Here is a 26,918-nt window from a genome sequence, read left to right as displayed (position 1 = left end):
TTTAGTTTTAAAAGAAAACATTTGAACTGCAAATTAAATTAATATTTTTACAAGTGTTAGTGAATATTCTTTATATTTCTCTTGAAACATCCCTCCCCTTTTATATAATATGTGCATGCATACTGTGCATTAAAATAGATCGGGCATCACTACTTATGTCGAATCTTTTCTTTGAGAATTGACCCAAAGCTGCTTTCCTTTTTGTTTAAAAAAAACAAAAAAACAACAAAAAAAAAAACTTATTTATCACTCATCTCATTTGTTATTTATTATTATTATTATTACATTTATATTACATATTGGTAACCAAAACTGAACATGTGACATATCTAAAACAAGCCCGACATCCACATAAACCCACCAAACGTCAGGGCTCAGCCTTCGTCATGTTGGCAACAAAACCATTGGCACATCTTAAGAGAAATTAGTAATAAAATACACAGAAATAAACTAAATGAACATATATATATATATATATATATATATATATATATATATATATATATATATATAACAGTAAAGAAGAAAAGTGTGATCAACAGGTTCGACCATTTTTTCTTGACACATGATTTGGGAGAAGAAATATTTACGTTCCACTACAAGAGATATTTTACTGCTCTGGCCAAATCCTTTATGGCACTTTTTCATATGCAGCAACTTTTCCCAATTCAGTCCTTCAGCTCTGATAAAAAATAAAAAAAATAAAACAATAAAACAGCTCTCTGCTGTCTTCGGGTTGCTATGAATGATTTGTTACCCAATCACACCATAGGCTAGATCCAATAGTTCAGCAATACCAAAAAAGCAGATAAAACCTTAATAAAACCTTAAAGCCTCCTAATATATATAGTGCTCGACAGAATACAAACTGCATTTTTATAACTTTAACAATACAATGGTGAATCTTCATGCAGAATTGATGGATTCTGCACCACTTTTATCCTCATCCTCACAGCATCACAGGGAATGATTTGAACCTTAAAGTCCATATAACGTACCAAAAAAAACCCCAAAAAAACCCCAGGTCATTTAAATGAAGACATTGAATTGATTAAGCCTCTACATCTGATTTGTTGACTTTGAGAGTTGCTGCAAATATTTTATTATCTAATTTTATACTTGACAAAAGACTGCCACAGATTTATTCCCAACAAATAACAAAAATATTGTTATGTTTAAATAACTCACAGCCTCAGTGGAGGAATAATCTTTTTTTTATCTCATTTATGTGAATCTGCAGATGGGAAGATTGTTTTGAGCTGATAAAACAGGAAATTAGAGAGAGGAACTCTTTTTCACTGTGGATGTTTTATTTGTTTTTCATGTCCATAAGTACCACCTCTGTCATCTCGAGGCTGATACTGTCACAATATCTGTACTTTAACATGAATTTTTTCAAGAAGGGAAAAAAAAGCTGTTTTAAGGATGCTGTAAAAGTTTGTAGAAGATCATTTACATGCTGTCTGCATGAATGCTTTATTGCTTGCAATTAATGGTATATTTTTTTAAGGCATGAAAAATCACCCTAAACTAAAGTTATTTTCAGGTCATTAGCGACTGGCTAATTGCTTTTAAACCCTTTATCACCGTAAGTAAAGAACAATGTGGTTCCAGTATACTGCATGTATCTTGGATTGTCTTTGCATTTTTAAGGTAAACTCATTGTGCAGGCAAGCTGCCTCCATCTGCACTTGAGTGCAAGCATAACAAGATGATTGACATTTCTTTGCAAACAGTCTTTTTGACTGCAGTCTTGTTTCACTGCCCCTCCTCAGAATCTGGTGGAACTGTTGAGTGTTTGGCCAGTGATGTCATTTACTCATGCAGACAGATGCCCATATTTTTTCCTCTGCCTCTTTCATTTTTTGTCAGGCACAGGTGTCCTAACTGGATCCAGCCTCACATTTTGTGGAGGACTTAACATATGAAAGAGGCTGTGCTTTCTCCCTTCGCTCTATCATGATGTTACATCTAAAGAATCAGACAAGGTTTAAATCTAGGGCTTTTTCAGACTTTTCTAAAAAATTCTACAAATATATACGCTATAAATATAAATATACGCTATAAATATATATGCAGGAGCTCTGCATGTACATCTACAGCATTACAATGCAGCTTTTCAGCATTACTATAAAAAATCTCAATATTTTTTGTTTTTATTTTGTCCTCTCATGAACCTCTACAGCAGTCTTTTTTTTTAAATTATTTGTCCATTTTACCCGCATAGTTAAATTTATTCTTATGGAAATCCAGCAACAAAGACCAAAAAAGTCTCTATTATCCACACACAAGATGAATAGTTAAGAAATTAGATTTTTTAACGCATCAATGCTGAATCTAAAATGAATTATCTTGGAGCGCCATCATTGTGTGCCCATCACAAATCCACATTCCTTTTATTCCAAATCACGATGAGTCTGATTCATGTTGACGGCAAATCTTCAGGGGCACGTGGAAAAGGTCTGCAGTGAGGCACAAAATGGATTGAGTGTCCATGGTGGCTGATTCACAGAACGTTTGGGATGTTAGGTATTAAAGAGTTGTCTTTTTCATGGGATTATCTGCAGAAGAACAAGTCTGTAGTCAGACGGAGCTGACTGGCACTGTAAGATCAGGCTCCATCCAAGTAGAACACTTCTTCAGGCATGCAAAACATGCAGACTTAAGCCACATAATCCTTTTCAATATCAGCATGGGTGTCAATACGCTGACACAAATGGATGAGATGTGATGTTTTTTAGGACTTACTGTTGTTCCTTACAAAGCATGGCAGCGTCGCAGTGATAGCTGTCAGTGTGCTTTTTATGAGCTGCGGCAGCTTCATTTACCCTGTAATAACAAAAATATTTGAACAATTGATGCAGTGTTTTGTCAGGCTGTGCTTCATTGTTTTCACCCCATCGTTGAGGCGTTTGTGGACCCTGCAGATATTGCAGCAAATAGTTCAGCCCACAACGCCAGCGTTTCAAGCACATCTCAGGGGCTAAACAAACAGCGGCTCTCCGTATGTTTGGCACCTGACTTCAAATGAAGCTGTGGATCATCGCCGGGATTTTTCTAATGTTTTGTGAAAACACTCTTGTGTCAACATGACTAAGCAAGACGGTCCGAGTCCAGCGGACCACAGCGGTCTGAGGGAGTTATGAAAGCCAGCTCTGTTCCAAACAAACTGTTGACATTGCACATTCAGATATTGCTAAAAGTTAAAAAAATGGATTTGTTTTAGCCGTTTTTGTGCCACTAAGCATTTGAAACCGTTGCAATTTCTATACTGTACTGGAAATGATGCTCAGTGTTGAACGCAACATATTTCTGATGTTCTTATTATATCTTATCAATAACTGCTGCTGCAGCAGCCCAGCTCTTCATTGTGCTCATTAAAGTTTCATTGCATTTCATCTCATCTTACATTTCTTTATCGTAGACTTTAAATTCTTCAGCTTATAGATATCCAGGCTTGTGCATTTCACTAATGCACTGAAGGTTTTAAATGTTTGAATATGTAATCAAATTAAATACAAACACTCCATCCATTTTTGTTGTGTTGCTCTCATTCCTGAGGCCCAATCATTACAGGCACTCATGTGGTAAAAACCAGGAAACACCCTGATCACTGGAGTAGGGGGACTCATTTTAAATGAGTTTAAACTGAATTAGCAAACTGAAAAGTTGCTGTAATTACAATTTGAATCTAAAGCATTATGCAAGCTACAATTAAAATGTGTTTAGGGAAGAAGTATAATGTGTTCTTGGTGCAAATAGATGAAAATGAAAAGGACATTTAAAATGAAGGTTTGTTGCTGGGAAACTCTTTCTCTTCATTAATATGAAGTGAACAGTTAGATTTGGCCTATTTGATGATAATTTGTGAAACTAAACTGTTTTTGGTTATAATGAAAAATCTGAGCAATATATCTTTTGCATCATTTGTTCATTTATAATAGGCCGTGGGCCAATAAATGACACATTCGAGTTTGAAATGCCTTTATCTCTTTTGCTGCGGCAGACATAAAAGGAAATGTTTTGGCTTTCCATTTTCAGCTCTGACAGCACTATAGGCAATGTCTCATCAGACTTTCCAACTGGTGATGACTCTTTTTTTCACTAAATGGGTAGGCTTAACATTAAATGCTAAGTCTGATCACTAGAATGAAGGCCTGTGTGCTTTACAACAAAGTGTTTATTTTTAATGCATTTTTTTTCTATCATGTCTTCTCGCATGAACAAAGCAAAAGACTGCTTAGGAAGTCAGAAGCCTTGTTAGTGATAAAGTGCATGTGGATTGGTTTCCATGTAGGAGCAGGCACAGGCGATGCATCTTCATGCTTCCTGTGTGTATCCTCTGTGGCTTTAATCAAGCTTGATTGCGAACAGGCAGGTGAAAGGACGATGCATCCCCTAAACAGCTGGATATAGATGTTGGTGCAAAGGAAATGCTGTGAGAAAAAAACATTCTCCATGCAGGCTGAGGTTCTGTTTATGCAGATCAGGATTTGCAGCTGTTTTACTCTCCAGTTTAACATGAACTCTGAATGCATTCCTTCAAACCACCTTTAGTTCTGAAAATGTGTTCATTTAGTATTCAGGATTCATCCTTTAAATTTAAATAAACATCAAAAGATGTTCATCTGTGCTCTAAAGGCAGTCTAATTATGTCAAATCGGTGTTTTTTTTAAGTAATGGACACTCTTCACTTTCTAATGCCGTTGCACACTAACCAAGATGTTTGAGTGTGGCCACATTCAGTGGATTTAAAGAAGTATAACCATCGTGTTAACACGTTTTCCGACTGCAGTCACAAACTTAAAGGATGTACCACATGTGGTTCAAGTGAAATGACACAAAAATAAGTAGCTGTCTTGATGAATTAAATAAATAATCTGACATGACAGCAGACTTTACCAGAGTGTATAAAACCTCCTTCTGTTTTTTTAGCTTTAACATCTTAAAAACGGAGCATATGACATATTAGTGTTTAAATGAGAAAAGCATGCCATAAAAGTACTTAAAAATAATTTATTATAGCTGGATGTGAGTGATATGATTAAATCTAAGGACTGAGTGGATAGTAAAATCTTGTTCGTGTTGCCTCTTTGCCAGTTATTACCATTGTTATTTTTGCAGCTTCTGGTAATTAAATTTCTTTTTAATTATTTGGGAGGCAGTTTAATGGAAATATTAGTTTATTTGTGTTTGACTATCCAACTACTTACCTCGTGTTAAAGACCTTATAAATTAATCCTGAGCTCTTAAGCTCTTGAAGTTTCTTTCAGTATGAACTTTATATATTATACAACATTCTTTCTAACAGATGGTTGATCTACTTTCGACTCAAATTTCCTTTTCATTTCTGTCTTTTTCACTTTGTAGAAGGGAATACTGGTTTGGTACTATAAATATCCACAACCAGATGTAATAATGGCTGCTCTGATGCTGGTGAAGAACAAGCTTTCCGGTTGGAAATTGAGCATCTACATATGTCAAGGGACTAGATTTATATAGCAGAGTCAGGTGTATGTGCAGCTTTATAAATCAAATGAAAAAGATTGCAAATGCAAATTTATGCAAATACTTAAAATAGGATACATAAAACAGTTTGAATTATGAAAACAACTTTGAAATAAACCTAACTCAAACATGCTTATGATTGTTATGTTCATTTCTGTATGTGTAGCTTTATGGTATACTAACTACAGTATATTTTACCATGCATGCTTGGGATGAATGCTACATGTCAGTGTGTCAGAGTTTAAACTAGGGATCATTGTATTCACAGTGTAGTATGTTTGTGCTTTGGGTCTTAGCTCTTCCTGAACAGGAATAGTTCAGTCACATAAGAAGCCAGAATGGATTCTCCTCCCAGCCCATTAGGAAACAGTCTGCTGCTTTTAAACAGGATGAACATGATCAGCTGTTACACAAACATATGCCATGTAAACCTGCGTATAAAAGCACTTCTATAAATGTATCTTTTTCTTGTTTGTCTGTTTGTGTTTACATTTGCATCTGTATCAAATCTGTCAGAAATAATGGGAAAATTGTTCAATTTTAAATTTTGTTTGCATCAGCGCTAACATAATCAGGCTCTATTCAAACAAACAAACAAAGTAAAAGAATAAGTAGTTCAGATTGCAGCAGATGAACAGGAGTATATGTGCTAATTGCTCATCTGCTGTTGTCATGTCCGCACGCATTTCTGCCTCAGTGTAAACTCATTAGCGCAGGTTATTCAGACAACAAAAACTTTGTTCTGGATTGTAATAACCATACTGTTAATAAACCTGCACCATTACCCCCCACCCGATCACACATTTAATGCTTTAGGTAATCAGTTATTATCTCACTGGGCTTGTGTAAACATCAACAACAGCCAAATTTCATGGCATCATTGCCAACAGGAAGTGCCCGTGCAGGGCATGAGACTAAACTCTGAGCCTTTCCATTTGTCAAAGTGTGGAAAGACATTGAACCCAGGTGGTTCCAAGTGGGAGGCAAACTCTGTGCTGGGGAGCTCTGCACCCACTGGCGTGACTCTTTGCATGCACGCTTGAATGAGAAATACATTGTTAAGAGCAGAACCGTATAAGGTAGCAAAGTACAGACCTTGTCCGTCCTTGTGATTCAGCCATAAATACTGTATATCTTTGTATTGCCAGTCAACTGTAAATGAAACCAGAAGCAGGGCATTCTGTTTAAAAATGACCGATACAGGTTTTCAGAATCTGCTCATCATTTCCATGCCTCCTCGTAGCCTTCAAGGCTGACAGGTCCAGCCAGCAGACTGGTCACTCCAGCTGTTGAACTATTGCAATGCAATAACAAAAGCAAGTTTGCTTACTGTATGTAGCACAACTCAAACATCACAAACAAAGTGATTCAAAGTACTTTACAGAGGCATTAAAACATTAGAAAATAAGAATGAATGAATGAATGAATGAATTTAAAATCAAAACAAAAAAAATTATTAAAATCATGAGATTTTAACTAAAGATAAACTTAAATTAGCTTTGATAAAAACTGCTGAAATGCAGCTGGGAACAGGTGGATCTTTAACCTTAAATAAACAGTGTTTCAGCTGATCTGAGACTTTCTGGGAGTTTTTTTCAGACATGTGGAGCATAGAAGCTCAATGAAGCTTCTCCATGTCTCGTTCTGACTCTGGCAACTGATAAAAGACTGGATCCAGATGACCTAAGGGGGTCAGGGACAGGAGGTCTCTGATGTGTTTTGGTCTCAAACCATTAAGAGGCCAGCAACAGAACTTCCTAGTCTGTCCTCCTACGGAGGATAAAATGGGATTTGGTATTGTATTGCTTTTCTTAATATTGTTGTATGTTGGTTGAAGACCTGCAGAAATCACAGATGTTTCACATTTCAAATGTGATTATAGACCCTCATGCAAATGCAAATGGCTATGACCTGACTATTTGCAGAATAATTACTATTTTGTTTGTGTGACAAGAATTTCCAAATTATTCCATCTTACTTCATCCCCTTAGCATAATGTTTTGGGCTTTTTGTTGTTTTTGTGTTCAGAGGGGTAGGAAACTTAATGTAGCATAAGAAGAGACAAGATGACAGGATGGACTCAAATAGCTGTACCCAGAACTACACTGTTTCAAACACAGTGCATTGCTTTGTGTAGGCCAGAAATTGCTGTGATAAAGCAAACCCAGCCCTTTTGCACACTGTCTTTCATACTCACTGATTATTTATGTGGTGCTGGTAAATGTGCTGAGCATGCCTAAGTGTATAAATAGCAGTATGGACATCATCAGAGACTGCAGCTCACAAGGCAGAGAGGGAGGGGAAAGAGCTTACAACCAGAGCATCAGATCATGAGCAGCACAGACGATCTTCCCTGACTCATCAAGAAGTCAAGGAAACTCTTATTCCTCGCTTGTTCCTAGATCCTAGTTTGCATGTTAGGGCCTTATGGATGACTAGGCTAACCTTTGTGACCACTGGTGCACAACTTTATGTCGCGTTTACTGCACAATTATTTCTACCAAATGACTAAGTGCATTATACAATTACCATTTCAGGCTTGGTTCACTTACTTATATATGATTTAAAATAACAGACTTGCAAATGCAACTGTTTTTTTTAAAAATTATTATTATTATTAAAAATAGCTGCTTAGCCAGAGCAATTATTAGAGCGTATCTTATTTGATGTGATTCTCTCAGGCAACGCGTATTACTGTTCAGCGTCACCACGGCCACTGTCTGTATCTTGCAGAGATTTCCTTCTTAAACAAAGAAGTCACAATAACCCAGTCATATTTGATTTTTTTTATAGTAAAGCACATCTTTTCTGCAACATTTTACACCCACACAATTATCCTTATGTGCTCATGTGTTCTCTCTTTGCAGATTCTTTGCAGTGCTGTTCAGGCTTCTTGCCTAAGGTTGTTGCTTTTGTCTGGAACTCTCATAGCTCTGGAGGTCACATTGGCCACCCTGGGGCTGCTTGTAATGGTCAGTTTGCCAACCACAGGCATGCTAAGAGGACCATATGCTGCCTTTAAGTCACAATCACTGGAGGCAGCAGTATAATAGAAGGATTTTGTATTTGGTGAAATTTGTTTCATGCTTAGCATGCACAACACAGCCAAACACTGCACTCAAGCATGCAAAGAATTAGATCATTTTTAGGAGGCCCTTCTATGCTTTGTAATCCACACTGATAACTATAAAACAAGGTAAAATAAACATGTCTGACTCAACGCAGAATTAATAGCCAAGCTTTTTTCCCCCACTATTTAAGATCCTTTGAGTCAAATTCACAATACCTTCAGTCAACCCTTTAAAAGTTGCAAAAAAAATGACCTGCCTGTGCCTACACTGTTTTTTTTTTTTTTTTTTAAAATGATGTTTTATTTCAAAGTAGGGACATTTGTTTTTACTGAGTATCCTCAAGTGGTTCCCATGTGATCTGTACAGCTTAAGCTAAAAAGTCATGAAACTCAATGGACAATAATAACTTATAGTATTGAAAATTTGCCAAAAATATAAAATATACACCAAAATCTTTAACTTTTTTTTCTTATTGAATTTTCCTAAATTAACACAAAACATAGTGATACAAAACATTTCTAACTGCACAAAAAAAGAAGATAATTATTTACACTATACAAATTATTGCAACAGTCTCTGTTTTTTAGTTCTGCACTTTTTTTAAACTATGGTGTTATTTCACGAAGTATCTCAACATCTCAACAGCTTCCTGACCTACTCTGTCAGGTATTTTCTCTGTGCCATTAACCCCAGAAAGATGGTGGATATACTAGGACTACTGAAAGCTACTAATGTCGCGCTAAAAACACACATGCAACTATGCTAAGCCTGCTAATGAACTGTGGTAAAATAAGCAATTATGCTAAAACTCCTTACTGTAGGAACTACTGAAAACTAATGTCAAAACTATCTGAATTACTCTAAAAACAAAAAACTATCGCTCTTTATATCTTCAACTCAACTCAACTTTATACCTTCCTTTCAATCTCTCTGATAATCGCCACTATGCTAACCCACCAAATGTTCCTACTCTCCTATGTTTTCCTGTCAGCACAGTGTTTTTATATTGCCGCTGTACCCCGCATGTCACGTAACGCGATAACGTCATTGACACAAAATAATAACAAGTCTTGAAAGTCTTAAAAAAAAAAAAAAAAAAAAAGACTGCTTTAGCTATTATTATTCTTATTTTAGGGCTGTGTAAGTGCAGTGAGGGTACTAAGGGAACCCTGCCAGCTGCTCCATTTTTACTGGGTTAAATATATAATCACTCCTTTACTTTTATTGAGGATTTTATAACTGCAATGTAGGTAAGATTCAAAATACTTGCATTTTAGCTTTGTCGCAAGTCAGGCAGAATAATAGGGAAGTGGATGTGCAATGTGCCTAGCATTTTCACACATGGTTTACTCACTGCTATAAAGACACCCAGTAGCAGGTTTCTTTTCACTCTTCATTAGGAATTCTTGAGGGTGTGTCGGCTGAGAGATTATGCCGTTTCTGTGGACATGTGTGGCCTCTGGTCACGACAGTGAATCACAGGTGCTGAAAATTCAGGTTCAGTTTGAAGCTCTTAGATTTTCTAGGGAATGCTCATCTAAATGAAAATGTAGGGACAACAAAATAAGCCATTGTTTTGTTACTATGGGAGGGAAAAAATAAGCTTACAGCTCTCCAAACGGCTGCCTCCTCCTGTGCACTGATGCACTGAAACAGTGAACAAATGGATGTTTGTCCTTGAGGAAGGCTGCAAATGAAAGGCTTGGGTTGCTAGGTTGGCTTTACAGCTGCAGTGACTAATGAATCATCAGGCATATAGAAACTAGTCTTGTCTGTGCTTGTTTTTTGTGTATTTAAACATTAATTTTATGGATTATGTTCAGGAGTATATAAAGTATATATATATGTATAAACCAGCTAGTTGGAAACAGTCTGCTTTAATTCTGATACTTCTGTTATTGACTGTTTTGCTTCTGCTTGTTAATTTCATATGACTTAATTATTGCTCCTCGTTGACTATAATTCTTGTCATTTTTAAAATGTGATCATAATTTATTTGCATCTGGATTTTGTGCAGAGGAATAAATATTATAATTAATAATAATAATAATAATAATAATAATAATAAATAACAATTTTAGACAATTCAGTCAGAATCCCGTGAGATATCATCAGAAATTATAACCATTTTTGAAATATAAGAGTTTTCAAATTTATTTTAGCCAAAAGAAAGATTAGTAGGGCTGATAGATTTGGATATTTGAAAGATTGTTTGATCCAAATAGGCCTTGATGCATAATAATTTCCTAGTTGGGTGGCAGTGGCTCAGGTAATAGAGCCAGTTGTCCTGTGACCTGAAGGTCGGTGGTTTGAGTCCTGTTCCCCTACACTGCAGCCCTGAGGGGGACACACACCTGGATAAATGTACTGGCTCGGAAGCTGATCATTCGCTGCGGTGACCGCTTCAGGGGGAAAGACAAAAGGAAAACAACAGCATGCTTAAGTATTTTGTTGCAGCTCACACATCCTACTACAGTGTTTTTAATTCCAAACATCTCAGCTTGACCGTATGAACGTACTGTACATAGTTGATATGCATGAGAGTTTGATGAGGTGTATGATCAGGTTGCATACAGTCACAATATGGCAGCTACAGAAGTAAGGGAAGTTTCTGAAAATGTTTGCAGTGCAAGCATTTGGATATTAATCAGTTCTTCCCTGTTGACTGCTTCAGGGACCTTCAATACAAGATGGGCATCTCAGGGATGTACAACATCCATGAAATTGTACCACTTACATCACTATTTTAGGTCAGATGGAAAGCTTGATATTGGGCACAGTGTAATTGCATGCTGAATATAAAGGATTGAAGCTGCATTAGATTGAAGGATTTCAGATGAAATGTAGCTTGTAGCTAAAAATGAAATGAAAGAAAAATCTACTACTTTTAAATGCAATTGACTACTGAACAAACCCCTAAGGTCGCTTTCAATGTCAGGGTCTTTTGAAGAGGTTTACCTCATCTGTACTTAGCAGAGAGGTTGGTAAATATGTCTTGTCTGGACAAACACCATGTCCTGGTGCTGGCAATGATAAAAAAAATAAATCAAAAATACCATTGAGATTCTAAACAAGATTGCTCTTTTGGCAATTAAATCTGATAGTAGAAAATCAAAGCTATTCTTCGGCTGTCATTATTCCTGACAAAAAATGAAGATGTTGAAAGCAGTCAGTGGCTATTCATCTCAAAAGGCTCCAATAATTAACAACCACTTGTGTTGCTGTAGTTGTGCAGGATGAAGGAAGAAAAGAAATTGTGGCTACTAGGAACAGTTTTAGCCAATGGACAGTGGTGCAGAATAAAAACACTTACAGCAAACCAGTTTTGTTTGTTAATGACTAATATACCTAGCCATTATCTTTCTTTTATCTGGGACTGGAATATGGGGTCAATATACTAACCAGACTTCCAACCAGCACTTCTGAGACGACACCAATTCAACATAACCTCTCCAGGAAGTGGTGGACTGGTCCAGAGGCCTCCTTCCACTGAGACCTGCCTAAGACAATTCTTTCAAAGGTCCCAAATAGCACAAAATTCACCTTCTAAAGGTTTTCTAATAGTTATGTGTCTCCATATCTTGTATATCCCCAAAATGAGAAAATTCTGTCACCTTTCACTCTTGCTCTGCTTTTTGGTGAATGTGTGGTCAAACGGTTGAGTATGAGATGTTTCTCTCTGTGACCTCAAGAAGGGAAACAACCAGTCCCGCAATTCGTGAATACTGCCATTAACCCGCTCCTTGGCTAACTGAACCTGCCCTCTAAAATCACTAAACGGACACCAGCGAAAGCTATATCCTCCTCTCGAGAGGGGCATGGAATGGGCATCTTTAAAGGCTGGTAAAATGGATGTACAGGATCTTTGGCATGTTGCTCTTCTGTTTAACATTTGGTCTGTATGCAGTAACTGCGCAGGTGTGTCAGCTGCAGACAGGCTCAACTACCAACAGAATTGGCTGAAGTTTCTGGTAAAGTTGGCTGTGATGCTAAGAGTAGATGGTCTGAAAAACTCAGCCAATGTTTGCTGAAGGCTGCAACTAACTTTCAAAGAACTCATCTTTTCCTCTTCTCTCTGGTCCACCACAGCAGCTGCTGGCAGAGAAAAACGTGCTCCTTAGGGCAAATATAAATACACTCAACTATTTGGTGGTTATGTTTTACTTGTCAATACAGCCATCATTGTCCAGTATCGGTGGTTACAGCAGGGCTGACCACCTGAATGCAGTGACCCATTCCCAGCATGATCTTTCAGCTCTCTCTCGGCCAGTTTGGACATAACTGATAAATGTTCCAGTCTATTTCAGCCCTATATCACTAAACAGGGTGATCCATCCATCCTGTGATTAGCAAAGGTGAGCGTTACTCCATCATTTCCACAATGTATCCCCATAATCCTGCCAAAAAATATTTTATTTTACATTTTATTACATCACTCTTTGCATTCATACATTTGTTGTTCTCTCATGATAGTTCCATAAAACATTGATGGGAAACCACAAAGATTAGCATTTTCTTAAGTTGAGCACTGCGCAACACAATCCATTTTTCATATACTGTAAACACAACACACACTTATGAAAACAAGTCGCTAGGAGTTAATGCAACTCATTGAGAGGAGGCAAGGTTTAGCAGAGTAAATGCAGCTGTTCAGCTGTCTGTTTCAATAATCTACATGCATACATGCATTTCTATACCTTTTTAGCGAGTACCCGCTGTGTACTGCAACTCTGTTTAAAATACAGTATTATACCTGCTAAAAATGTTTTAACAAACAACTTTCTGACACACATTTTTATCAGCCCCTGGTATTTAGCCATTTATTATGTGGTACCCTCAATGTATTCCTGAGCTTTGTCTCACATGTAATGTAAGTAGAAAGCACAAAAATGCATGCGATTTGCCGTGTAGTTTGCAAATTTGACAGAATGACAGAATGAGAACGGTTGTCATTAATCGAGTTAATGATCCGATTCACTATTAAATGAACTACAAATAAATACACTAAAATAATGACTAATTAAAACTAATGAGCTGTGATGGGTGGTCTGGTTACCACCCGCATAACCCGTATGGTCAGAGTGGATGCTGTTGTATTACACTGGATTGAACTGAAATGGCTTTCATTATTCTTTCACAGTAACTTCTGATGTTTTTTTTTTTCACCACTGTTCAGCTTATTGACTGCTGAACAAAGAGAAGCGTGGCATTTTGATCTATGACAAGCCTAATAACACAATTTACCTTTGTGATGTACAGCTGGTACTACAAACCTCCAAACATTTATGTAAAAATCCATTCACTGTGTCTAATAGCTGTAATGGGAAATCATTTATATGAAAGAAAAATAACCTTGGGGTAATAGAAGTCTTCACTGTATGTTTTGGGGTTAATTATCACACTAATACACTCACACATATACACACACAGAAGCACAAAAAAAAAAAAAAAAAGAGTTAAATGGCATTTGAAGCAGAAAATCATCTTTACAGGAAACGCCAGTTAGAACAATATATCTACATAAAAACTGAAGCTAAGCAGGAGGTTATTTTTCAACCTTGGCTAAAATGAATCAAAGATTTAATTCTAAATTTATTCCTTTTGTTTCTACCGCTATTACAACTGCTGGCTGTGGCCTTCAGTTTCATTTGTTCTTCCACATTAAGGTGTGACCTCTTATTTTTCTCTGCAGAGTCCTTTGAAGTGATCTCAGTGAGGAGGATCCAAAACCACGCGCAGTTTGGGTAAGTTCTGAAGTATGCAATACATTTGCACTATCCATTTCCACACAGGTGTGAGTTGGTTATTTTTCAGTTTTACAAAAGCGAAAGACTATTGCAAACCTTTGAGATGATCAATCAATCAGAGTCAGTATATTTGACCCATCATGCAGTCATCCTTCCTGCACAAAGGCGAAGCACACAGCTTCTCCCGTCTCTCTGGCTTTTTTCCCCACATATTAATACAAATAGAGCCACAGAGGAATTCAAAAGCGCAGCATTTCATTCTTACCCTCGCCTCTGTCACATGCAGCTTTAACCTCATGTTCACATTGGAGAGAAAGAGAAAGCCTCCGCGCTGTGACACTGTTAGATATCTTCTCACATAGGCAGGGTTGGGCTGGCGCCATGGCTGTTTGCCTCATAGCCTGCGCAATGGGAGTCGGCTCCATTATCAGAGCTGCTGCTTCGCCACCCTGCAGCAAACCCAGCATCCTCTGTTCCTGCAGATTTAATTCCTTATCTCAACATGGAAAACAGCCACTCTGATGAACAGTATAAAACACCCTGGGCTAGTGTGAACATGGGTGAGAACGCATGCAAAAGATGGCTTGATAGATTTATTCGTATAAATAGCACCTTATGAGAATGAATGAGTGGTTATAGGTCACAGTTCACCATGGGAATTTGCTTCTTACAGTAAATTATCATTCAGAAACAGAAAAACTGTCTTAACTACAATACAGTTTGTCAAAGCATTTATTCATGAGGCAGCCATCAGTCATGCAAACATCTGTAGAAAAAAAAAATTGTCTTTTTGTTTCGCGCTTACAGATCAATGACAGCACTACCAACTGCTGTTGTGTCACATGACAGAAACTCAGCATGATCCAGAGTCTCGCGTGTGCTTCTTTTATTCAGTCATACAAAACCACATAGTCACCTCTCAGAAAATAGAGCAGCTGGATCATCTTAATGAGAATTTTTTATAAATGCCTTTGTGCAAAAATATGATCCAAGCTTCTTGCTGAGACAATTCTTTTGTTTTGTCTTTTCTTTTTGTATCTCCATTTGTTTTTTTCACTTTTCCTTCATATTTGACAACTCTCTAAATTTTTCTCCAGCTGAATTTGGTAAAAAGTCATATCTTTCATGGCGTATTACAATATTTGACTTGCTTTTTATTTACAGGGCTCTGCCAATAGTTTAATCAATGCCAAAAAGGCCACCACAGTTGCCATTTGTATGTCAGCTAGCTCTCAGTAGCATCATACCTTTGCTGAAGTTGTCTTTTACAGTCTTTGTAATCATCTTACAGATCTAAATTGTCTAAAACCAGTGCTGTCTTACCTCCTTTATCCTGTTCATCAGGACAGTCCTGAATAGGATGGAAATGTATGGGAGGCCTCTTGAGAGGGGGAAGTCCACAAGGGCTGCCAGCAGCCATCGGGCAAATGAAGTTGTACAGTCCAGACAGAGTGCCATTCAAGCACAGGGCCAACACACGGATAAACAAATATACAAGCTCATTCTTAGGGTCACTTCACAATCACAAATGAACTCAACAGACATTAGCTGGATTATGGAGAGAAGAACACTGAAGAAACAAAAACATTATTTTGGATACATTTTTGCACCTGTTATTGAAAAGCACTACTGCCATATCAACACAAAGATGTTAACAATAAGCTAAGTTAAAGTACTCACAATGTAGATATTTTTTTTCTTTTGGTTCTTCTTGTTGTGGCTGGAGCTTCCCTGAACCATCTTCAGTTTTGCACAAATCTGCTAAATGACAATTGGCTGTAAAAAATAAAGTAGCAAAGGAAGAGCAAAACAAAATTTAAAGAAGCCAAACAAGTCCCCATGAAATATTTTGAAACATTACAAGTCTCACAGGAGTATGTGAAATAAGCACAATGCTGCATGCTAATGTGACTGAAACATTGCCAAGAACAATGGTATTGTCACATTGCTGCAGTTCTAAAAGTCTGACAAGCACCCAACATTTGGAAGTCAATAAAATAAATGGAGTCTTGTGTCTGGAGAAAAAAATATTTAATTTATCTCAATGGGTCTGTTTTTAACTTTACTTTTCTTGACTCAACTTGACTTGACTTTACTGTTCACACATGGAGAAAACAGCATTTTTAGTGAACATTGTTAAGTGATGGAAGTGTGAGTAGGTTACCACAAGGAAACTACTTAAACTTGTAATATGGGGCCCAGTTTTCTACAAATAAAAGGCTGATGGACAGAATATGGACCAGTTAGTCTTTGGTTACAAAAACATACGAGCAGACAAGTAACAAGCATACAAAAAATATCTTAGTTGCTTATATCATTTCTGAACTGCTTAGTCCAATTAAGGGTTGCAGGGAAGCTGGAGCCTATCCCAGCAATCACTGGGCGTGCATTTTAAATTAGATTAATAGACATAGCTGAGGTATCGCAGAACAGTACAGCACAGCAAGGAGAAATCCCTACAGTACAGATATGAATAACATCTCCATCATCTCCACATTAAAATGATTTCAGAAGAGAAAAGCTGGTAACCAACTACCAATTAAATATCTTAAGGAGGACCTGAATAACTGTTTGCATAGGCTGTAAGTGAAAAAGCTATCTTTTCTGTGCTACTTTTACAGAAATGTGTAGTGTAATGTGTGGTCAAAATGTAATGTTGTACATGCACCGAACGGATTTTTAGACTGAAAAGCTGCAAAAAAGGGAAAATTTGCACAGAAGAAACATAGGACCAGTTGGCTATTCTCTGGAAAATTGACAGCAGTATTCCACGTTTGCTTTCTTCTCAACCAGTAAAACAGTGACCTTTAACAGAAGCAGCTGTATTCTCAAATCCTCCTTGGAAGAGACTTGTCATTCTGGCAACTGCATAACTTCTAATCACCATTCAAGGAGACTCAGGGGAGGAGAATGTTGCTGCTTTCACTTGTGCCAGTTGTAATTTGGACACATGAAGTGGATCAGCCACTCGTTTCAAAAGCAACGTTTTCCTTATATGACTATGGTTTATTAGATCAACATTGGCATTGATTATATGCCAATGTATATTGGCATATATATTTGATAGATTCCAAGATGTCTTCATATACGTTTCATTTGTAGGCAGACATTGTTGTTTATTTTGCTGTGCATTATGACAATGACTTCAACTGGCTGAAAGGCTCCAGTCACTGGATTTTACTTTTAGATATGCATTTCTGATCAGTCTTTTCAATTTGAGCCCCAGAAAAATTTAAGTGGTGAAAAGAACAGTGACATCATTACTTGTAATGTACACCAAATGAAGGTCAGAGATTTGGGGCGGTGAGAGTAAATGTGCAGAGACTGTCTGTCGATGCTAACCAGCAAAGAGATCTCTGCTCTCTACAGCCACGGGCTTAAGTTTTTTCTTCTTTATCATGTTTGAAACTTGATTTTTATGGTATCCAGTTTCTAATGGCAGAGAAAAGTGTGAGGTTTAACAAAATGGACATAATGACACCTTTTGGGATTTTTGGATCAGAGTTTGTGATTCTGGGCATTTCTACAATACTGTACAGAAGAGTTCTTGTGAGATTCAAAGCAGGTTAGTTTTAAAACAATTTCACTCACCATTCAACAGCATTTGTATAGAAAATGGAAGCGCAAATCAATTGTTGCGACACATTATCACCTGGGACTTTCTTTAACTGACTGATTTAAGAAAGAAATTATGAGTGAAAAAAAGTTCCTTTGCTCCTTTTGTTGCCTTTCAACAAAGTGCAGCACCGTAAGACACAAAATATTTAATTATTTATCCAACTTTGAAGATTTTTAGGATAAATACAAATGGAGCTCCTTCTCCAAAAGACTTTTACAGCTGCCCTGTCACAGTGAGCGCTACAAGAACACATTCATACCATTCTCTATACAGATGTACAATAACTCCCCACTTTGTGACAGATAACTAACATTCATTTCAAAGCCCCTGTGTAAACTGGCACTGCATTTAGTCACATGTTGTATATATTGTAAATTTCTAAATTTCCATATTCTATATTGCCAATTTTACTTTAGATAGTTTTATTTATCTTTTGTCTTTGTAAAAGTGTACATGTTCCAGATTGCTTTATGGATAGTACCTATTCTATTTTATTATTATTATTTACTTTTTTTTTCTTACCTACTATTGCTGTTCTATTTCTTCCTCTATTGCTGTTCTGAGCTACTGTGACAACAGAATTTCCCTTGTGGATGAATAAAGTCTGTCTAAGTCTAAGTCTAAGTCTAAGTTTATTGTAAGACAGCAACATTTTTGCAGGAAAGGATGACAGAGAGTCTTCAAAGAAAATGTCTTTTTTTTTGCTGGGTTTTAAAAAGTCAGACTCATCCTTTTGTAAAAAGCCGCTTCGTAGTTCATAACGTCCATAAAATATGTTAGACATTTTTGTTATGCACCTTAAAAAGCTCAGCGCTGGTTTGAAACTTTTCAGAAAGTTGAATTGTTAAAGAAATGAATTCATCAATCCATTTTCGGCATAAAAATGGATGGATGGTGAGAAATTAATACATAAAAATATTAATATTACAATACTGGCCACAGCAGGAATTGGATAATAAAAAAATTAACAGTAGGCTACTGAACAAACAGCATTTATGCATGCTCATGAGATCTCAACACATGTGGCTACTAAGCAGTGCACATATTGACAGATCATTTTCAGGTGGCTGGGCTTTACATAATGTTGCTCTCTGAGAAGACATTGATTTTTGTTGCTTTGAACTGGCAGTCCTGCTGAAAACTTGTCTGCACAAAGCGAGTGTCTGGCTTTAGCACTGTGCAGGAAAGCAGCTAACAGCTGCAAATTGGCAATTTGGATAAAATAGAAAGCTAATAATCCATAGTACGAGCGATAACAAAGCCTTTAAGGGAAAAACCATTATATTAGCAATTTAATTCAACTAGAAATACATGAAAGAAGATGTAGAGCTTCTCATGTTTAAATGACATAAGTGAGGATGGGTTTAATAGAGTACCTGTGTCTTTGAATGGTTTTCTTTCTATTCTTCAGTCATTTCCACAGCCAGATGCTTTTATCCAAAGCAACTTACATGTGAGAAGGGATCAATTAAACATAGCAGTTAACCAAACACCTTACATGCAGGTATAGTGAGTGGGAGCCAAGGCTCAAACCAGCAACCTTCTTGCTTGCTACACCACCATGCTGCCAATGTTTTAATCTTGCAAAGCATCATCATCATCTTTTTTCTATCTTTGTAATAAATATTTTATACAAAAAACAATAATTTGAATACCAAATACAGCCTTTTCTATATGGTGATCTAAATGTAATGCAATAGCAGTGTACAACAACCATTCACTTGAAGCAAATATTTATTATTATATATATACTCGATGAAAAAAGTTGTGGGATCCATTAAAATTTGTTTTGTTTTAACAACAGCAAACTTAATTTTCTCACTCTTCCATGCAGAAAATATCTGGTGTGTTTTTTTGCATCAGCACTTCAGTTTCTGCTTGGAGTTTTGTAAAGTTTGATAAAACTGTAATCTGATACCTTCATAGGCATCTTTTTCTTTCAGAAAATGTTTGGAAAGATTATTTTAGATCAAATTAATAAAGCTCTTAAGCTCTATCTATCACATGTTTATACATGTTTCCTATCAAGGCTAAATTTAGACCTCAGTTCAGGGCAGATCATTGATCGTTTTAAGTCCCTAGAAGTTTCATAGATTAAATGCAACAAGTACTTTTCCTTGTACAGCTTAGAGGAGGTTTTTGGGTGTACTTTTTTCTTTTGTTTGAGATCTTGGTATGTTTTCATGAGCTGGATTTGGGAAATGGGTTGGGTAAAGTGAGATCTAATTTACAGTACTTATATAAGTATCTCTTAATACTGGTTCAGACCGAGAATATACAGACCAAAAATCAACACAGAACTGATAAAAATCATGAAGAAAGCTCATGTTTGTAGAAATTTTTTTCTGATAAGTTATAATGAGGAAAACATGCTGTTATAATAACGGTTTATGACCTGTGGTGTTTGAATGGTGTATTTGTAAGTTCAAAATGGGTAATGATACAAAGTGAGCTATGGAGCTGACGAATGCACCAGGAAACTGTCTGCTCTAGAAAATCAGAAAAAACTTAGTGATGCTTCCTCTGTTTATGTGGAGTCTTAAGGTCCACTGTGATAATTGTGTTGACACATACTTTGATTTAATTTCTTTATGCTCAGACTTCAAAAGTGCAAGTTGACTTTAGTTTTTATTTCCTCTTTCAACAATCAAAAGGAAATCGAGTTTTATTGTGTCTGGCTTTTCAAACAACAGGGAACCATTTTCTTCCAGTTCTGTCTGGGAACCACAGCTGAAGGTTCTCTGTACACTGGGTTTTGCATGTACCAAAATATTATCATCTAATATAATGAAGTATGAAGCCAAACAAGTTACAAAACCACTAAGGGACTTTTCATCCTCAGCACAAAGAAAAGCCTGCAGGTTACTTTAGAAATAAAGTATCGAACTATCATATATAGCAAAGTTGTTTTACTTAAGCAACATCGTCTCATAGAAAACTCCACTCAGCTAAAGTAGTCTGCAGATAATCCTGGTTTAAATGTTTTACACTGAAGCAGAAGAATGGATAATAATACTGACATGGTTTTATTTAAACTAAAGATGCATTTCTTAGTATGTTTCTTCGGTTCATGTGACAGGAGGGGGGGCTCGACATTGTCGTCGATGAAAAGGGGGCCTTGCAGACAAGGTTTGGAAACCACTGCCCTAGGTGACCTTACAAACCGATCTTGAGTCCAACTGCTTGCAGACAGTTTGAATAAATTCACATAGATGAAACACACATTTAGATAGAAACCTAAGGGTGTGGCAAAGTAAATAAACAAGTGAATAAATAAATACACAATTAAAGGACTGCTGTTGCTTTGGGCTGCTGTTAAAATGCTTATTTAACTGTTTTCCTTCCCTTAAGTTTGAGAAAGGTTTTTATTTTTACCGCAAGTGATGAAAAAATCCATTTTTTTCTTCAAAGAATACAATTATTATGATAATGCTTGAAATAAATAATCAACCCGAAGCAGGTATATCCTTTTTAAATATTTTCCTCTTTGCATCTCTTGCTTTACTGTGAAGTATATAATCTAATTTTACACATCATTGTATGTTTTTTTGTCCATCTAGAAATAACTTGACATGCTTGAATAAAGTTTAGAATTTTTTTACCTTATTTTAATTCAACTTTCTTTATTTTGTTATGCTATTTTGTTGGCATCTGCTGCTCTCGAAGCATTATGATTGAACAGGGTGGGGGAAGGCTTTTTCATTCTGTGTCAGTGTGAGAAATGGCTACTAAAAGACAAACTGTGTCACTGCAGTGCAGGTTGAACAGCAGCGAGATTTCACACACAATGGAATCCATTTTTTAAGATTGCGGTTGTGTGAGAATCTCTCAACTCATTTTTATTACCATGAGACATCAGAGATGTCTGAAAATGCAACAAGAGTCAGTTTGGGGTAAATTTGCTGAACAGCGTCACACCACACACACACTCTCCATTACAACCATGTATCATACTCAACTACCTTTGACTCAAAACTTGCTGTGAGCGGGCATATTAATAATCATGCTACAGTTTAAGTCGGCTTTCTAGCTTCCTTGATATGTTATTCTGGTAATGGCTTAAGTCATGACTCAATTACAGATAAACACATTAGAAAATGGAGGTTAAGCTTGTAATATGTGAGTGTGAGTTAAGATCAATTCAAGAGCACTTCAACGTTCGTTTGCTTATTTCCTGACATTTGTAGAGAACTGCTCCATCATGTTATCTTTTGAGAATTACAACAACAACAAAAACATCTCTTTTTTTTTTCTTTATCAGCCTTTCATTTCATTAATTTCTCACCCCCAAGGGGGTTACTGCCCCATCACTTCACCACATCTGACACCATCCTTGGGATAATGCTCATATCTCATCATTAAAGCACATGAGCTTGGGCACTTTGTCAGAGTTTGCACAGGTACAAAGGGCAGAAAATAGATCTTTTTTAAGAGCAACAGATAACGATGGAGAGGTAAGCAAACATTTCTCTGATTCACTGCCAACATGAATAGTCCAACAGGACTTACAATGTCCCACAGCAACAAAATGACATTTGATCCCAAAGACAAGCTGCAAATGGGATGTAATCCTTTTGGATCTTTGCTTAACAGGGAAAAGCAAATCTCTCTTCACTTTCAGTAGAAGGTGGAATGAACTCTACTTCCCATGAGGTACAGATTGTTTATTATTGCTTCATTATGTATGCATACTCTCTTTTTTTTTAGTATGCTTATGTTAAATATGTAGGCTGTCTATGTGTAATTACATATCAAAGAGAAGCCGTTTTTGTTGAGGGATCTGCCGCCTGTTTCAGCCTGACTCTCTGCTGTAACATGGCAAGTGAATATCTATCGTGAAAATTCCCACTGAGTTTGTAACTTGATAGCTCACCCCAGCTGATCCCACTTCATATGCTGTCTGTTTTTGCTCGGCTGTTGTTAGCCCATCTCCCAGGTAGGTGCGTCCAAATTTAGAAGCCCATCTGGCAATACGTCAGATTCCATGCTCACCTATATGCAGACGCAGATGAGGGTTTATGGTAATATGACTGAAAAAAGGTTTAAAAAGGAGACTCTGAATGGAGCATACAGCAGTAGTTACTTTAATGAAGTTTACAAATTGTTAAACATAAAACTCAAGTCAGACAGAACGACTACCTGTGACAAGAAGAACTGGACGGGTTTCATAAGAAACAGAAGACATTGAGAGACCCTAAAACCTCTGTGGTTATTTCCTGAAATTTTTTTTAACAAATCTGCCTACCACATATGTTAAAAAATTAGTTCTGTTTAAAATCCAATAACTGTCACATTTTCCTAATTGATAAAGCAATTTCTGTTAAATTTGTTGGTGTTATTGTTGGTGTCTTTTCCCTGATGTTCCATCTCATTATGCTGAAAAAAAAGGCTACTGTTGCTGTTTGCCATGTTATCACTTTGATTCAAAGAGGCTGCTGTTGCATGGCGACCAGAAGGAGAACAACGGGCATCCCTGCACAAATCAGAGACAGCATGCAGAGAAGCATAGGAGGAACAAAGTATTAAGGGGAAAATATAGTTTCAGACAACAAAAAAACTGACAGAAGAAGAGATGTAAGCTGAATGTCCTTTATATCATGTCCTTTTATATCATTGTTAAATTATTCGGCTGTGGATGAGCTATTGTGCCACCGAGATCACACAGGATTATTTCTGTAGTGCACATACTGAATTGTATATATTCCTCTCGCTTTATGTCCACACCACACACGGGGCATTTTTAAATGCAAATTGGTTATTGTTTATATTCTTTCCTCAGGAATATGCATGTGATGTCATCCATCTTGTGTCCATTGAAACTAAGCATCGCATTGCAAGTAGGTTGGATGTGCTAAGTAACCGTCGCAAAATTTACTGAAAAGGTCATTTAGGTGTACAAACTGCAGCACCGTTGAATACGCCCTTATATTCACTCCTTTATACCTCTATGTGTTGCTGAAAACATGGAAGAAGGTGCAGCAATTTAATGAAACATTCAAACATAAATGGAAATACAATTACATCTGTTTGCATAAACACACTGAAGGTAGGCGATGGATCTATATGGATCCATTGCCATCAGCTTGAATAAAATTTATTAGATCATCATTAGAAACATGATCTATATTCAGTTTCATGGAAACAAAATTGAAATTTGTATTTTACATAAATGACATTTACATATCAAATCCCCTGATTAACACACTGTTAGAGTTCCACAGCTTAAATGAGTCATCTTCTTCTGCCCACAGCTTTTACCTTTATTTGACAAACACGAAAATGATGAAAACTTAGTTTGAGTTTTGCATATTCTAATAAACATCAGTCTGTTCAGTAACTTGAGTCCATCACAGAAAAACTGATACTTGATCAGGATATATAATCACAGAATAGTAATCTTTCAGAAAGGCATCCCTTCAGGTTCCAATATGCATCAGCCGGGCCGCTTCCAGCACTGTCAACCCTCCTAACAGGTTCTGCAATGCCTGCTTGTCAAGTTTTTAAACCTCTGACTCCTGGACAGTGTTTGTGGACTCTTCTCTTTTGATTGAGTAGTCCCTGGCTCCACATGTCATTTCAGCAGGTCCAGTTCGACTCAGAGGCAGAGTATGATTATTATAATGCCAAAAAAGTGGTTTATCAACATGTTAAGTCTGAAAACTTAACATCTTTAAAAATAATTATTTCTGGAAAAATAAGGAGACCAGATGAGACGACCTTGCGCAAGGGGTTCACTGGGTCAGTCGCTGACAGACCAGCAAAGCCAGAACCTTCAAGCCCACTGCAACTTTTATTCAAACAAGACATTCATACAAGTTGATAATATACAATGTGTATTATGTGCACGAGACGCGCTTTTCTCTGTGTGTGTGTGTGTGTGTGTGTGTGTGTATGTGTGTGGGTGTGTGTGTGTGTGTGTGTGTGTGTGTGTGTGTATTTATTTGGTTCCAAAGTCCAATGTGTGTGCGCTCTTTCCCGTAAGCAGTCCTGATAAGAACCAGATGTTTGAAGCCCACGATGTCCTCTTGCAGGGACATTGGACTCTCCTGTTACTTGAACAGCTTTTGAGCAGACACTAACACTCACTCACTTCCAGAAGATAACTCTTTAAGTTGTACATGAAGATTAAGAAAGATTATGATAATATAAAATTAATAAAAGATTATCACAATATAAACTGAAAATAATATCAACAAACTTAAAAACCCAACAATCAACAAGTCATAAGGCTTGTATTCATCCTTAAATTTAGCCGACAACAATCGGTCCATTACATCAGCCACCTCCAAATCCTCACAAGCTGCCTTGAGGAGTGTTGAGCAGAGATGAGCTTGTAAGGAGGGTTAAGCGTGCGCTTATCACAGCCCCGTGCCTTTGAGACCACATTTTTGCATGCACAGCACTAATGCTGCTCTATGACGATGATGCTCTTATGCTTTCTGAGTATTTTCAGCAGGCTTTTATCACATGTACCCACCTGTTTGCTTTAGGTGCAGATTGTTAGAATTATTAGCACTATTATTAGAATTATTTGTATGTAATTTGCCAGAATAAGTAAATAAATTATGTTTTTAATCCATCATGGCCAATTCTTTTTCAACTAGTCATTCACAGTAGATAGGCCTCATCAACAGGGAGCCTTTTAAGAGGAAAACAGGCTGCATGAAGATGCTAATAAACTGGGAATGAATTGTATTAACGTGGTTCATTAGAAACCCAGAATGAAATTATTTGTCTATGAATATATTTTTACATACAGACTCATAAGGAGCAACCACTGCCAGCAAGAAAACAGGTGTAGATGTGGAGTTTTTTGTCTCTTTACTGTGTGAAGATTTAGATGTAAACTAATTAGCAAACTAAACAGTGTGATTATATTTTCTTGGACTCTTTGATAGCTGGTGTTGTTTGTTATTGTTCTCGCCTTGTGGGTCTGTGTTTGTTTGTATCACTATGACAAAATATTCTCCTGATGACACCTACTCCTGCTACCTTGGCAGCCATTTTTGTCTCTCTGCAGCCAGATTTTGTCAGCTTGACAGCACCACTGATGTGCAAGATTACAGTGATGGATATTCAGAAATGTGGCGATGGCTTCAGATTAATTAGGCTATAAAAAAAATTGGTGTGAATGTTCTACACTGAAGATTAGTAGAAGCATGACTTCTCCTTCATGCCCCTGTCTCTCATTGTCATTTGGAGTGTGCTATTCCTCATATGAGGTATCTGGTGTTTTAATATTCATATTTATCAATTCAAACTATTTTCATTTAAAAACTTGTTGGTGAAAGGTGAGTTTAAATCTTTTGCATTGTATCTTTTAATCGTGTAAATGTCCTTATTTAGTATTACTTAGGTGAGCACTGAGGGAAGTCAGATGGATGTTTACTGGGAGATACTTCTGTTTTGGCAGTGCATGCTGATTTCAATATTTATCTGAAAATACACCATCTGTTTCAAATCCAGTCAAATTAAATTCAGTCATTGTATGTCAATGGGTTATTTTGTTTGTCTTGAAGTAATAAAGATTAAATTGAACCGAATTGACATTTAATCAAAAGACAAACACAAAGATAAGTGTTAAGATCATAATGACTTTGATTTAAATCAGAGTTAAAAAAAAATAAAATACAGTCACAAGAAGACAACTGTAACAATATTTGCATAACTGAGGCTGGTAACATGCAATACTGAATAGTATAAAAGGAAAATAGGAAACAAATTCAAACAATAAATATTTTTAAACAGACATGAGAAGAACTGACCCCAGCAGGAAAATATTTTATCTTTCTCCTGAGGAAAATATAACGTTCAATCAGAATCTGCAATGCTTGATAAATGCCCAAAAGGCATATTTTAAAAAATAACAAAATGATTACTCAAGTTTTATTGGTTGTTGTATTACGTACTTGCATTTTGTTCAAGTACGTCAACATTTAAATATTCTTAAGAGTGTTTGCAGGATTTGTTTTT

General features: G+C 36.7%; 1 protein-coding gene across 1 annotated transcript in view; it reads left to right on the top strand.

The window, feature by feature from the left end:
• lrfn1 (leucine rich repeat and fibronectin type III domain containing 1) overlaps positions 1 to 26,918 on the top strand; it is a 126,348-nt gene that overhangs the window by 48,174 nt on the left and 51,256 nt on the right. The window contains exon 2 of the mRNA XM_079245907.1: positions 14,272 to 14,323. The gene's annotated coding sequence lies outside the window, so the exon portion shown is untranslated. The remainder of the gene's footprint in view (positions 1 to 14,271; positions 14,324 to 26,918) is intronic.

This window comes from Telmatherina bonti (genome assembly GCF_933228915.1).
Source record: "Telmatherina bonti genome assembly, chromosome: 9".
Classification (NCBI taxonomy): Eukaryota; Metazoa; Chordata; class Actinopteri; order Atheriniformes; family Telmatherinidae; genus Telmatherina; species Telmatherina bonti.
Note: the sequence above shows the minus strand (reverse complement) of the source record. Positions and strands in the feature narration are given on the sequence as shown.